Source organism: Salvelinus sp. IW2-2015, unplaced genomic scaffold (assembly GCF_002910315.2).
Source record: "Salvelinus sp. IW2-2015 unplaced genomic scaffold, ASM291031v2 Un_scaffold7637, whole genome shotgun sequence".
NCBI classification, from domain to species: domain Eukaryota; kingdom Metazoa; phylum Chordata; class Actinopteri; order Salmoniformes; family Salmonidae; genus Salvelinus; species Salvelinus sp. IW2-2015.
In genome coordinates this window covers 6,505-16,976 of record NW_019948897.1, presented here as the reverse complement: position 1 = coordinate 16,976, position 10,472 = coordinate 6,505, and the positions used below count along the sequence as shown (strand labels likewise).

General features: G+C 40.7%; 1 long non-coding RNA gene across 1 annotated transcript; it reads right to left on the bottom strand.

The window, feature by feature from the left end:
- Nucleotides 1–2: 2 nt before the first annotated feature.
- On the bottom strand, nucleotides 3–1,289 carry LOC139027128 (uncharacterized). The gene is made up of 2 exons (XR_011479175.1): nucleotides 982–1,289; nucleotides 3–339 (listed from the first exon to the last, which is right to left on the bottom strand). It is a non-coding gene; the product is annotated as an uncharacterized lncRNA (long non-coding RNA).
- Between the last annotated feature and the right edge of the window lie 9,183 nt (nucleotides 1,290–10,472).

Genomic DNA, 10,472 nt, shown 5'->3' with positions numbered 1-10,472 from the left:
GACCCTTAAGGTGGGTCACAGTAACAAAAGGTGTGAGATCCACTTGTTTAGGGTCACTCTCGCTGTTCTCCACAGTCTGGGTTTGGGGAGAAGTGAAGGGCTGAAGTGGGTCCTCCTGATCACATTCACTTTTCACACAGGAAGGAGTGAATTTGATATCAGCCTGCAGCCCTTGAAGCTGCTCTTCTTCCRGACTGGTCCTGAGTTCCTCCTGTTCCTCTTTAATCTGTGGAAGCTCTGGGTTCTCCTGCCCCAGACTGGGGCTCCACTCCTGCTCACAGTGCTGCTGCTCAGGGAGAACCTCCTCTTCAGAGACACTGAGAGAGAGCTGCAGGGAATCTGGAGGAAAGGAGAGTAGCAGAGGTTATCTATACAGCCTTTAGACAGTCGTCACTAGCTGGCACAGCCACAGCCATAAACTGAACTGAACTCAAGAACCAATTTCTCTCGTTGAAAACAGCACGGGAACTCTGCCAGAGCACATGGACAGTTAAAGGTCATACACAGTCAAAATCATGTTTTTCATGAAATTGGATGATATTTGAAGAAAACCAGAGTATGACCAAAGTATGAAAAATGACTGTTGCTTCTACATTGATAAAGTTTGATCATAAAGTTACTGGTTCCCTCCCCCATGTCAAACACTTGGATATATTATTAAGGGGACAAGGCGACATCACTTAATTTTATTGTGTGCTAACATAATATTCTCTTCTCTTTAAATAAGTACTGCATTGTCACAAACATCGGAGAACTCGTGTTTGCAGAGGGGCGTGGTTTATATAGCTGGTCATGGCTCACATCAACACCATCATCTCAGAAACCCTAGACCCACTCCAATTTGCATACCTCCCCAACAGAGTACTGGCTTGGGGGTAGAAGCTGTTAAGAAGCCTTTTGGACCTAGACTTGGCGCTCTGGTACCGCTTGCCGTGCGGTAGCAGAGAGAACAGTCTATGACTAGGTTGGCTGGAGTCTGACAATTTTTAGGGCCTTCCTCTGACACCGCCTGGTATAGAGGTCCTGGATGGCAGGAAGCCTGGCCCCGAGCAGTTGCCATACCAGGCAGTAATGCAACCAGTCAGGATGCTCTTGATGGTGCAGCTGTAGAACCTTTTGAGGATCTGAGGACAATTGCAAAATATGTTCAGTCTCCTGAGGTGGAAGAGGCTTTGTCACTTTGTCTTAGTGTGTTTGGACCATGATATCTATGCATACTCACTATAACTCCTGCTACATGTACATATTACCTCAATTACCTCGACTAACCTGTGCCCCCGCACATTGACTCTACCTGTACCCCCTGTTTATAGCCTCTCTACAGTTATTTTACTGCAGCTCTCATTATTATTTTTTTACTGCATTGTTGGTTAAGGGCTTGTAAGTAAGCATTTCACTGTAAGGTTTACACCTGTTGTATTCGGTGCATGTGACAAATAAAATTTGGTGGTCACACCAGATACTGACTGGTTTTCTGATCAACCCCCCTACCTTTTAAGGTATCTGTGACCAAGATGCATATCTGCATTCCCGTTAATGTGAAATCCATAGATTAGGGCATAATRWATTTATTTCAATTGATTGAATTCCTTATATGAACTGTAACTTGGTAACATCTTAGAAATTGTTAAATGTTGGGTTAATATTTTTGTTCAGCGTAGCCATCTGAAGATCTACACCTACATAGTTTTATCTCCGGTGTGATCCGCAGCAGTCTCCGTAGCCGATCATTCTCCTCGCGGTACTCCGCTACCGTTTCTTCAACTGCCCCGAAAATCTCCACAGCTGCCGCGGTTAAACGCTCATTTAAAACACACGAAACGACTGTAGTTTAGACATGTTCAGTCGACTGAGAATTGGTATTCAACATGTATGTCTTCGTCGACGAGCACAAACAAACGCTCCCTACCGTTTATTTCCGTATTGTTTTGTTCTGTTTTTATCAGCGGGTAACGAGCCCAGAAACAAATCACAGCGTTCCATGGTGATGGGGTTTTACTACACGCTACAGACCAATGATAACTGGGAATAGATATTGTAGTTCAGGGATTCTTGAAAGACGGGACAAATCTACCTTCTTCACACAAATATTTTTTCTTCATATAAAACATTTAAAATATAAATTTTGATTACAAATAACCTCCTAATTCTTTCATTTCTTTCTGAAAATGCAAAATACACAAGGTACAATATCGAAGTTTGGTTGTGCATCAGCAGTTTCTCTCTTGATATGTCAGCCACTGACAGTCACTCAATTATCTTACATCAGCTAACATCTTTTTAGACTGGTGAATTAGTTTAACGGCCAGATATCTAAACTTAGTAATCATGATCCAATTACGGATGGCGGGCATTTTGGCATGTCTATCTAGATTCATAACTTAAAACAACATTTATATTGTTAACATCCATTAGATCAGTGCAGGCTGCTGAAGGGGGGACGGCTCATAATAATGTCTGAATGGATTCACCGAATGGCATCAAACACAAAGATGTGTTTTCCATGTGGTTGATACCACTCCACTGACTCCATTCCAGACATTATTAGAGCCATCCTCCCCTCAGCAGCCTCCACTGCCTTAGATCTAGCACACCAAATACATCAATAGTTTAAGCATTTGTTCAGAACAGTGATTCAAATAGATTTCTCAATACTGACCAAAAAATATATCTTAAGGGGGTCAGCCAGCGGTGACGAGTTGACAACAATACTAAAAACAGACTTATTTGTGGCCACAAAAAATAAGTCCATACAAATATTTGTAAAATACAGAAAATTCTTCATTTGAAATCAGAATAAAACGATTTCAGCATCTGACAGAAGTAAAATGAGTACAATGACAAAAATGTTATGTTACTTCATTCAGTGGTATGCAAAGTAGCAATTTCCTTTTCCCTCAGTTGCTTCAACATGTTTAAACCAAATAAATATTCCTCTCAGGGAGATGGAGTTATGGTCACAACCATAAACATGATGATTTCAATATTATTTGTTTAAATCTATCAAAATTAGTGTCATGAGGAAAAATGTACTAACTAGACATGTGGTTGTCTCACCAGCCATCTTAAGATGAATGCACTAATTGTTGCTCTGGATAAGAGTTCTAGTAAATGACTAACATGTAAATACACAGCTGGTTGGACACGTATGCACAAACACAGTCGTCCCCATGCATGTATACCTACAGTATCCCATCCTGAGAGTTCTAGGCCTGTAACCTACTGCTATTCTAGCCAGTGGTCCTGTGGTGACCAAAACTGGGGTTTTTCACTGGGGTGACTGGGGAACAAATGGCATGCTTAAAAGGTAACCTTTGTAGATTAAACAATGAAATAAGTTTAGTCATGTCTTGTCGGTCTGGCTGAGAGGCGAGACACACACCTGGAAGGAAAGAGAAGGATGAAATATACAATTGACATTCTCACTTCTCATGTTGTTGTAGCCACTGAAAGGATCCACGTTAGTGTAATAGATCCACTTCATGGCAGCTAGCCGATTTCCTTTTGCTGTAGTAGGATGTAATGCAGACACCTCTTAATCAGAGGGACACTTGAGGAGCAAACATGTGTTTAGTTTTATTTACTCAACATGCATTAGTCTAGAAGCCTGTATGTATAGAATGAAAATATGTCCTCCTTTGGGGAACATTTAAGCAGATACATCATCTACACCTCTTTCTATTGTAGTAGACTAATGCATACAGTTAAAGTCCCACTCCTCCACATTGTTGTCACGACTTCTGCCGAAGTCAATGCCTCTCCTTGTACGGGCGATGTTCGGCGGTCGACATCGCCGGTCTTCTAGCCATCGCCGATCCCTTTTTCATTTTCCATTTGTTTTGTCTCGTTTTCCCACACACCTGGATCTCATTCCCTCATTATGTGTTGTGTATTTAACCCTCTGTTTCCCCCATGTCTTTGTGTGGTATTGTTTATTCTGTGTTCATGTATGCGCACACTAGGCTGGTTGCGCTGGGTTATGTTCAACCAGTATTTTGTATTTCGTGTTCGTTTGTGCCGTGTGCTTTTGGTTCGCCAAATAAAAGGCTCCGTGTTACTACCAACTATCTGCTCTCCTGCGCCTGACTTCCTACAGCCCTTCACGCATACCTTGACAATTGTGGTCAATATGGATAACACACACCTGTTTACTTTGACTCTCCTGGTGTTGTGAACCTAATCCTGATTTACAGTCAACTCTGACCCCACAGTACACAACATCTACAACATCTTCTCACATGGTCAGTCATGTCTGGTTCCGTTTAGCATGGTCCTGTTTGGCTGTAATACAGTGTGTGTGTTTTAATGTGTTTAGTAATTGGTAAGAGTCAGGGGCATCATGCACCCATTATTTTAGAGGGGGCACGCGGTACGTGAGGTTCGAGGGGGCGTGGTTCAGAGAATGTAGCGTGTTTCAAACACGGCCTACCCCGCAAGCTAGAGTTGTCGTGTCTTTGGCTATGCCGGATTAAGTGATATGACATGCTATTCTATAAAATAATTTATCTGTAATTAATATTAACTGATTAAGCTAATCATGTAAATGTAATTAACTAGAAAGTCGGGGCACCACAAAATAATGTTTAGAGCTGTTATCTTCTGAATAAACTCTTAAAGACCTGGTAATCTTTTACCTCAATAGCAGTCAATATTTAATCGTCGCCTTATTCAGTCTCATCTGAAAGTTGTAAATTCTTGGTTATCTTCACGCACCCTGGCTAACAAGTTGAATCAGCAATATAAAATTTCGTTTAATTATTTATTTAYTAAATACCTAAATAATCACACAGAATTACATCTACACAGAATGGATCATACATTGATTACGAATTATGTCATAAAGGAAAACGGCCCTAGCGGACGGAACAGATATGACGGCTGGTTACACAAAGAAAGGGGGTTGGGTTTTGAATGAAAGAGCGGGAAGACTGAAACAAAAGATTTTGTGTATCTATCGGGCCGTAGGCAGCTATGCTATCGTAAAAAACAGTATCTTATGCATTCTAAATAACCACCTATTTGAAAAAGGAAAATGGAATAAATATTTACCTCTGAGCTGCGCTTCGGTAGATTGCGCAGCTCAAAACTTGAGACTTCTGTGGCATTGTGTTGTGTGACAAAAATGCACATTTTAGAGTGGCCTTTTATTGTCCCGAGCTTTTTATTGTCCCCCCGTTTAATTAGCTTCTTGATATGCCACACCTGTCAGACGGATAGATTATCTTGGCAAAGGAGAAATGCTCACTAACAGGGACTATGATTACTACAAGTTTAGAGAGCTGGCCGCTAGACTATTTACCAGTCTAACAATGTTCGCTGACATGGGCTAATTGAGTAACTTATCAGTTATCAGAGATAACAGAAAAACTGCTGATGCGCAACCAAACTACAAAATTGCATCTTGTGTTTTGTACTATTCCAACTCGCCACAGTAACTTGAGACCCCGACAAGTAAAAAAAATATATATTATAGAGGGTCAATCCCTGAGCTAGACTATCTAGCATCTCTTTGCTCCGTGGTACACCTTGGGAGAATTGGGGGGGTACTCTTGATCCAGTCAGTGTTCCCCCGTCGCAAAATACTGCTGACATCTTTTCTATCAATAATTATGAAAAACTTAATGAATTAAGTTCAGTAATTAATGTAACAGTAAATGAATAACACTGGTAAATGTAATAACTTAACGTTTTTATGTGATAAACCTGGTTAATGTAATAACTTGCCAGTAAACGTAATAACTTTTTCCAATAAATGTAATAAGTTTACATTCACCAGTGAATTACATTATGAATAATGTAATAACATAACAAAATCAATGCTTTATGTAGTACTGCCTGAATTTAATGCACATACCACCACCCACTGCCAATCACAACACAAACTCATCTGATACACACACACACACAAGTTAACATTTACGTGATTATTAACCAATCTTATTATGTTTTCCAGTGGTTTTTATGTTATCTGGTGTTATTATGTTATCAGTGTTATGTGGTTATTATGTTATCAGGTGTTTATTATGTTATCTGGTGGTTTATTATGTTATCTGGTGGTTTTTATGTTATCTGGTGGTTATTATGTTATCAGGTGGTTTTATGTTATCTGGTGGTTATGTTATCAGGTGTTATATGTTATCAGGTGGTTATGTTATCAGGTGGTTATTCTGTTATCTGGTGGTTATTATGTTATCAGGTGGTTATTCTGTTATCAGGTGGTTATTATGTTATCTGGTGGTTATTATGTTATCAGGTGGTTATTATGTTATCAGGTGGTATTATGTTATCAGGTCAGAAGCAACTTTTTTAATGAATAACATAACTTCCCTGTAAACATAATGAGTCTTTAGGACCTCCGGGACGTCACAAAATGGTCGCCTAAAGTAGTCAGGATGTTTCTGTCATGGTCCCCTAGAGTTTTTTTGTCTAGTTCCTGGAGACGTCACCTGATGTACAGAAAGAACCCCCCACCCCATTACCAGGACACGCGCACCCTAGTTGTATTACACATCACCTCTTGTTACTGTTGCCAAAAAACCATCAAGGCCCTGACTGATCCAGTCACAGCTCTTTGTCTTTTGGCAATGCTAGGGACAGCCACCCCCACACACGAAAACAGTGCTTTTAACAGTGTATTACACCCACATATTTGAGAATGTTCTCTTGGCCGGTTTCCACCCGGTTACGTAACCCTGAACTTAGAGGCTGCTGCCCTACATACATAGACTGGAATTCACTGGCTACTTTCATAATGGAACACTAGTCACTTCAATAATGTTTACATATCTTGGCTTAACTCATCTCATATGTATATAATGTACTCTATTCTACTGTATTTTAGTGCATGCCACATTGATCATCTTAATATTTATATATTCCATTCTTTTACTTTTAAGTTTGTGTGTATTACTGTGAATTGTTAGATATTACTGCACTGTTGGAGCTAGAAACACAAGCATTTCTCTACACCCGCAATAACTTCTGCTAACACGTGTATGTGACCAATACAATTGTATTTTATTTGGAACCATGTATTCTGTTAGGTTAGTGATACACTGTTTAGCAAAAATGGTGTAAAAAAAAAAAAAAAAAAGGTACTCAATGACAATATGATTACATTTGACATGATCACCTAGTAGACTTTTCAATATGACCCAACCTGGGATTTGAACTGACAACCTCTGGATTTGGGATACGCTGATCTTCCTGCTGGGCCACAAAATCTGTAGAATTTCAGAAGTCCTCTACACATTCATACCTATAATACACTCTGCACTTAGCAAAATAATGCCATCTGCACTGCTAATTTAGTCATCAGTTAATCTGACTATCCTCTCATTGACTCAATTTACTTATTCCGACTATTTGTGTCTATGAGAGGTACTCAGAATATTGTCCACATCCTGATCTTGTGACTAAATATATCTTTTGTCCTAATTTTCTTTCTTCTTTCAGTTTTCATCCTGTTTGCCACCTTTGTGGATGTTTTTCACATGCGTCAGTAAATTAGACTTTTGAGTGAAGCTTTTCCCACAGTCGTCACAGCTAAATGGTTTCTCTTCTGTGTGAGTCAGTTGATGGTTCCTTAGGTTCCCCTTCTGATTGAAGCTTTTCCCACAGTCAGCACAGCTAAATGGTTTTCTCCTTGTTGAGTCAGTGTATGCTTCTTTAGGGATGCCTTGTGACAGAAGCTTTTCCCACAAGCATCACAGCTAAATAGTTCTCTCCCTGTGTGAGTCAGTGTATGCTTCTTTAGGGATGCCTTGTGACAGAAGCTTTCCCACAAGCATCACAGCTAAATGGTTTCTCTCCTGCATGAGTCACCATGTGTATGGTTAAGCGTTCCTTGCGATTGAACATTTTCCCACAGTCACCACAGCTAAATGGTTTCTCTTCTGTGTGAGTCAGTGTATGCTTCTTTAGGGACCTTTCTGACTGAAGCTTTTCCCACAGTCTTCACGATAAATGGTTTCTCTCCTGTATGAGTCACCATGTGCACTGTTACGTGTTCCTTACGATTGAACCCTTTCCCACAGTCGCCACACTTAAATAGTTTTCTCCTTGTGTGAATCCTCATGTGCTTGGACAGTCTCCTTTGAGTTTGAAGGTCTTGCTACAAACAGTGCAGGGTTTCCCACTGTGACAGAGGCGGACATGGCCTTCAGTTTACAGGTGGAGTTGTAGCGTTTTCTGCAGAAACGGCATTCACTGAGTCTCTTCTTGGAGAGAGTCACATGCCTCTGCAGGTCACTTTCAGAGCAAACATTTCACACAGTGGCGAGTTTTTCTAGACGTGGTGCTGGGTTTATAACGGTGTTCACCCATTGATGGGTTTGGATTCAATGATGAGCTGGGATCAAATGATGAGCTGGGATCCATCGGTGGCTGCTGTCAAGTCCTACTGGGTCACTGCTTACGGCTAAGCTGTGGCTGGAGGCATTGTTCTGATTATCTGGAGGGTCACAGTGAATGTTGAGGCCCTTAACGTGGGTCACAGTAACAAAAGGTGTGAGATCCACTTGTTTAGGGTCACGCTCTCTGTTCTCCACAGTCTGGGTTTGGGGAAGAATCAAGGACTGAAGTGGGTCCTCCTGATCACATTCACGTTTCACACAGGAAGGAGCGAATTTGATATCAGCCTCCAGCCCTTGAAGCTGCTCTTCCTCCTGAGTGGCCATGAGTTCCTCCTGAATCTGTAGAAGCTCTGGGTTCTCCTGCCCCAGACTGGGGCTCCACTCCTGCTCACAGTGCTGCTGCTGCTGCTCAGGGAGAACCTCCTCTTCAGAGACAGAGAGCTGCAGGGAGTCTGGAGGAAAGGAGAGATGAGCAGAGGTTATAGAGCCTTTAGACAGTCGTCACTAGCTGGCACAGCCAGTCATAAACCCTGCCTATTTCTAACATGCATCTTCTTAAAGCAGAACTGAACTCAAGAACCAATGTCTCTCATTGAAAACKTTATTTGTGACATCGATATTTGTTCGAAAAATGTATTCCAGTGTCAAAATGGTTGGTACATTTTGGCCATAAAGTATCTTCCAAAACAGAGTTGTGAGATTTGAGGGTACGATTTAGATTTCCACAATAGCCTTTGAGTCGTGATGGGGACAACTGTAGCATTTTAGCTAACCCTTCGCCTAACCTTAACCCAATTCTCCTAACCTTTGTTGTTAGTTCTCCTAACCCCCAATGTAAATTCTCCCCATAATTCTCCTTTGTTGGTATGATGCAACAAGCAACCTGGTCTCAGAGAAAGACGTATAATACTATAGCTCCTCAAATACAGATGATAAGTTAGCTCAACTAATTCGTATGCCATTGTACGACCAGGTAAGACATATGATACTATAGCTTCTCTAATTCATATAATATTGTACGAAGGCTATGACACGTTTATAATGTAACCGAATGTAATACATCATACTAAATGTAGGGAAGAGATTTACATACCAAACGACACCGGTGCTTCGAGGCTTGTAACATTTTCAAAGCAGTCTGATCCTATACAAAAGTACAGCTGATGCTTGTATAAAACGTATATTACACCGTAATCAATGATGTCCGAAGCTTTGTTCGATCACATGCTTTTCAGAAATGTGTGTTGCAAAATGTGAGATTTTTTTCTTCTTCAAAGTTACAATTGAACAGTAGCTCAGCAGGAAGGGTTGGGAACCATCGAACACTGACGATAAGACAGGGTCGAATCACGGCAAAAGCACAATATTTCGATTCATTTTATCTGCACATTGTTGTTCTAATAATATATTTCATTTAGTAGGCTACATGATAGGCTTTTGTCACACTCACATCCTCCTAAATAACGGCATAGATTCAGTTTTAGAAGTTTTTTGAATTGAGGCAATAAAGGGAAGTGGAATGTAAGATGTCTACCTCGTATTCTTACTATTTAGGTGTTCAAAGCCTGTGACCCCGCGACTAACCACCGCGACTAACCACCGCACTACAGAGTTTTGATATTATTTTTTCCCAAATCAATTATCTGAACTAGGGATGCACGATATATCGTAAGCATATCGGAATCAGACGATATTAGCAAAAAATGCCAACATCGGCATCGACCCGATGTCTAGTTTAACGCCGAAGTGCAAAACCGATGTCAAAGCATTCCTTATTTAACGTAGGTAGATGACGTAATGACGCCACAAAGAATACAGCGCTACACGTGCAACACAGCATTCCTAACCTAGCCCACAATGTCTGCTGTGTGGATCTATTTGGAAGTTTCAAAGGAAGATAACAAAAAGGCCATATGCAACATTTGTGCTGCTATTATTTCCTGAGGGGAGAAAGTGACATCTTTCAAAACCACAAACCTAAATGCTAATTTGAAAGTGCATCACCCCCAGACTTTCAGCATATACTTAAAACAACAGCTGAAAGAAACTAAGCGCACACCTCCAACAACTAAGCAAGTAGAGCAGTCATTTGAAAGAGAAAGACAATTTCAGAGAGAC